The sequence below is a fragment of the Mesocricetus auratus genome, unplaced genomic scaffold, assembly GCF_017639785.1.
Source record: "Mesocricetus auratus isolate SY011 unplaced genomic scaffold, BCM_Maur_2.0 Super-Scaffold_2245, whole genome shotgun sequence".
In the NCBI taxonomy this organism is placed as follows: domain Eukaryota; kingdom Metazoa; phylum Chordata; class Mammalia; order Rodentia; family Cricetidae; genus Mesocricetus; species Mesocricetus auratus.
The window spans coordinates 1,316,556-1,321,748 of record NW_024429180.1 but is presented as its reverse complement, the minus strand read 5'-3'; the positions used below and the strand labels follow the sequence as shown (position 1 = coordinate 1,321,748).

At 43.4% G+C, this 5,193-nt stretch overlaps 1 long non-coding RNA gene across 1 annotated transcript; it reads left to right on the top strand.

Annotated features, from left to right (window-relative positions):
- Positions 1–2,036: 2,036 nt before the first annotated feature.
- Positions 2,037–4,855, top strand: LOC106022821. Its single transcript, XR_005874332.1, has 3 exons — positions 2,037–2,082; positions 2,547–2,683; positions 4,210–4,855. It is a non-coding gene; the product is annotated as an uncharacterized LOC106022821 (long non-coding RNA).
- The last annotated feature ends 338 nt before the right edge of the window (positions 4,856–5,193 follow it).

The following is a 5,193-nucleotide window of genomic DNA, read 5'->3' as shown; positions in this document are numbered from 1 at the left end:
CATGGCTGCTAGGGATTGACATAGATTCGTACTCTTGTACAGTGGGTGATTTATTTTCCCCTGCCCCCCTCCAACTCCTACAAGTCTAGATTCTTTCCAGAGGAACCTGCAAAGACAAACCCTCACCCAGCCAGCTTCATCCTATTGATTTATCTCCTCCATTTTCCCACCCTTGGAAGCCAATAAGGCTTTATCTTCATTTCCACACCTATATTAATCTGTGCTCAATATCTGTGTATGCCAGAGTTCTGACCCGCTACTCTGAGTTGCTTTCCACTGGAGTTTCTTTTACCGGATGTGCTAATTAGCTGCTTGTGTTAGTGAAATTGTTTGCTTTTCTCACGCCACTGTCTGTCCTTAGAGAGGCCCCTAGCTAGGGAACAAAATAGGTGGGTGTGGTATTTAGCCCTCTCTGCAACTCTCTTCCAGCCTGAGCTTGGGTGCCTTGAAGCAGGGATCAAGAGCGGAAGAGATGATACCCCCCCACCTTTCACTGAAGAGATCTTTTGGGAACAAGAGGTAAAGAGAGTATCAGTCAACAAATGACCGTGTAGCGAGTGACTATGTCTTAATCTAAGTTCCAGTCTTGACTCAGAAACCCCCTTCTTCCTGCTGGGTTTCCATTTTCCTTTCCCTGTGAGATTTAAAGGAAATTTCCTTTTCCTGCAAACGAAAGCAAACAACTCATGTCCTATTGCGATGGGAATAAAGATTCCATTTGGTTTCAAGCTATTTTGTAAATATAAGATATGGCAGAAACGAGGAGCTACCATGAGCATTATTGCAGTAGTGACAGAGATACCTAAGTTCTCATCTTAGAATCAATACCTTTGGATAATCAATCATGGGGAACTGTAAGGTTACTTTTCAATCTAAGATCAGTGTCTGGTATCCTGGCTGCTCCCAATTGGTTGAAAGCATTGTGTACAAGTAGCCTCTTCATAGGGAAAGGTAGCCGTGGTCATAAGCGTGCACCAAGGATAGATTATTTTCAGCAGCTTAAAGATTGGTGCTATGAATCATTTAGCTTTTACTGCCAAGTGACATCTCAAGTTTTTTGGGAACTCTGAGAACAGATCTTATAGTTTTCTCATTCCCTCACCCAAAGCCAACCTACCTCAACTTGTAGAAAAATATCTTCATGTCTCCATCCTAGTTCCTTTCTTTCTTCCCTAAAGGTTTGGAATTTTCACTTGTACTTCTGCTTGTACCACTGATGTTTGAAGAGTTTACTTGACATGAGTTTCAAACACTTTCTTCTCTCAAGATTTTAAACGAAAACAGAATTAGTCCATCTATGTCCACCGAAGGCATCTGACTGTGTTTTCCTCAGCTCCTGACTCTAATAATGGACACCCTTCAGCTGCTTGTTTAGTCCACATGACTTCCAGAGTCAACTGTGATCAAAGAAATGAGCATCAGCCTCAGTTGAGTGTTGGGGTCTGTGCTGGAGAGTTTTATGTCAACTTGACATGAGCTATTGTCACCCGGGGAAACCTCAAATAAGAAAATGCTTCCATAAGACTTGGCTGCAGGCAAGTTGTGGTGCGTTTTGTTGGCTAGTGATGGATCTAGGAGGCCCCATTCCACTGTGTGTGGGGTCATCCTTGAGTTCCTTAAGCAAGTAGACTGAGTATGGCCTGGGGAGTGCTCAGCAATAAGCCAGTAAGCAGCGCCCCTCCATGGCCTCTGCTTCAGATCTTGCCTCCAGGTTACTGCCCTATTTGAGTTACTGTCCTAACTTCCCTCAGTGTTGGACCATGATGAGAAAGTGTAAGACAAATGAACCCTTTCCTCTCTTACTTGATTTAGGTCATGGTGTTTCCTCACAGCAATAGTAACCCTCGCTAACGGGTCCAAATACCCGTGAGATACTCTTGCAAGTCAGATCTACCCATAGGACTAGGATCCTTTGTTTTTCTCCTTATTTCTCCAGGTTCTATCTGGCACTGTTGTGGGATTTGATTGGTCCATCATGGCTTTGATTTTCTCTAGGTCATAATTCAGAATTCAGAAGTCATAGCTAGCAGCATTATGTCTGGGAAAGCCCTCACGGATGTGGAAATGAGGAATGAAGACAGGGTACAGTTTATACACTGGAGGCAAAGCATCCATAACAGCATAATGGCATAAGATGTTCAAACTCTGGGTCACACAGGCCCCTGTTTAAATCCTGGCTCACCTCTGTATCATTGAGCAAGTCACTTAGCCTCCCCTAGACACTGTGTCCTTATCTTCAGGTGTACAAGAGTATTAAAATTACAGAGTTGTTGTAAAGAGTAAAGAGATAGGGGATGAGTCAGCCGGTGTACAACAAACATAGAACAAATGTTTGATATCATTATTATGATTATTATTGCTATGCCTGTAATTAATTACTGCTTAAGAAAACCCAATAACGCTTCCTCAGTAGGGTTTTAAAATAGGGTCTCAAAGTAACTCCACTAGGTAACAGAGACTCATAAGAAGTTCCCATAAAGAATAGAAATGTAAAAGCAGTAAATTTTAAAATCGTGTTGAAAGGAGAATGGCTTTTTATTTCGCAGAGGGAAGGAATTCTCTTGGGATTCCCTAGTTGAAACATGTCAACAAGTTCTGATGAAAACACCAGGAAAGATTACAGGCTACACCAGGACATCAAATGATGAATTCTGACCAAAGTCAACAGATGTTCAGCAAATCTGTGAGTCATTTAATAGATTGCCATATTGTGTTATCATTATACATCTCCTTGACTCAATACACTAGTCAAGGAACAAAACACTAATGTGCCCAATTTATCTTTGAGACAACTTTGTGCCTAATAAGTACACAGTGTCTGAGTGTCTTCATGATGATGATTTTTTTTTCTTCCTCAAAGAGTAGATAGCACTACGTAATGATTGCTAGGGAGCCACAAGACAGAAAGAGGGCAGACATGTCAGCAGGAAGAGATCATGCAAGGGCATGATGGACAGCAGTAGAGTGGTCAAATGCAGGCAGGCACATTACCTGCATTAGGAGGAGAGCAGCCATCCACAGTGAAAAGAAGGCATTGCTCTTTGGGAGTGTTTACAAGTCCACAACAACAGTGTGAACTTACAGAAATTTTAAAATTTGTATGGTGTGTGAGTGAGTGTGAGTGTGAGTATGTATGTGTGTTAGCGAGTGTGTGTGAGTGAGTGTGTGTGAGTGTATGTCTGTCTGTGAGAGTGTGAATGTGTGATTATATATGGGTGAATGTGTGAGTGTATGAGTATGTGTGTGAGTGTGTTGTGTGTGTGTGAGTCTCTGTGTATGAGTGTGTTGTGTGTGAGTATATGAGTGTGTGCATGAGTATATGTGTGAGTGTGAATGTGTCAGTGTATATGAGAGTGTGTGAGTGTGTGTGTGAGTGTGTGGCATAAGTGTGAGTATCGGTCCTTGTTTACCACCTTGTCTGAAGCAGGGTCTCTTTGTTTCTCTGCTGCATACTCCAGGAGAGCTGGCCTGGGAACTTTGGGAGACTCTCCTGATTCTTCTTCATATTTGCCTCAGAGGTGCTGGGATCACAGGTGTGTGCTGAGGTGTCTGTTTTTTATGTCAGATCTGGACATCTAAATTTAGGTCTTCACACTTGTGTAGCAAGCATTGTACCTGCTGAACCCAGGCATGGCATTCTTGAGTTTTCTTTGTGAAGACACATCAGTGTGAGTGTGAAATGAAACATTTATGTACAGATCTTAAAAAGTTAATAAATAACACTCATACCACTCATAGAAGTTTCATTGTTTCAGTCTACTGCTATTGCAAAGAGTTGAAGCTGGGTCAATTTATAAAGAAAAGAGGATTGGTAACAGTTGTAGTCACATGGGAATTCTTTTTCTTTTCTAACATAATATTTTTTTTACTAATTATTCAGGAATTTCATACAGTGCACCCAGATCACACTTGATCCTTAACTCCTCCCAGGTCTACCCTCCCACTCTTGCATTACCTTCTGCCAAAAAAAAGAAAAGAAAAGAAATACATCAAGTCCAATTTGTAATGCCCATACACACATCGGAGCATGGTTAAACCCTGCCAGAAGCCATTGACTGTGAAGAGCTACACTTCATCATCTTTATCACAATTTTTAAGGGCTCTCTTCAACAGCTTCCTGTCTGGACCATTTATTTCTTTTTGTGGGAGTGGGGGAGGAGCTAAAGGTTGTCACAGGAGCCTTCAATGTCTCTCATTCTCAATTATAAGTCTTCAGCCATCGATACCACTGCAAAAGAAGCTTCCTGGCTCATGATATTCAGCGGCAGCATGGATCATGGACTTACACGTGGTTCCCAGCGGCGGCACGACCACAGACATCCACACAGCCTCAGCAGCAGCAGGGACCGCAAACGCCACACAGTCTCCTGCGGCTACCAACCCTCATCTCAGACATCAACATCGTCTCCAGTGGCAGTACGGATCACAGCTATCAACACGCTCCTTCAGCAGCAGCACAGACCCTGGGCATCAAGGTGGCCTCAGGTGGGGATAGCACAGACCATGGACACCAACATGGTCTCTGGCAGAAGCACAAACCATAGACTTCTACGTGGCCTCTGACCTGGACCGTGGGCATCAACACAGCATGAGCACCACAGACCACGGATACTGACATTGCCTGTGGAGGAACCTTTATCCAGAAAACTAACCGTTTTTCATCTCCCGTTATCTTGTTGCTGCTCAGAGCCAGGGTGAACCTTTGGCCGGGCAGTGCATTTGAGGGCAGAAGCTGCCTGAGCTCCAGGCTACTGCTCACCACACTGCTGGTCCTTCCCATACATGTTGTCACACTTTTAGTGTCATGCAACAATCTATTCCACCATCTTTCCCATATATTGCACGGTCATTAAAACGGGACTACAAAATGACTGTGTGTCGTACATTCTTCCTTCCTTGCCGATGGGTGGCATCTCATTTTGATGCCTTTGAGTTTCCACATCTCTGCACTATTTCCTTTACATTCCCTTGCAACCTATTTTGAAAACCTCCCTTTGACATATCAAGATTTCCCTCTCTGGTAATTATAGCACCTGGGCAGTATGGGAGTGTGTGTCTAATGAGCATTTTGGATATTTTTCAGAGACCGCCCCCCTCCAAAACATGAGTGTATTGTATTTAAGGAACCAAGAGGAACAAGGGGAAGGATAGTGAGGAACAAAGCTAGAGAGGTAGGCAGCACCCCCGTGCTAC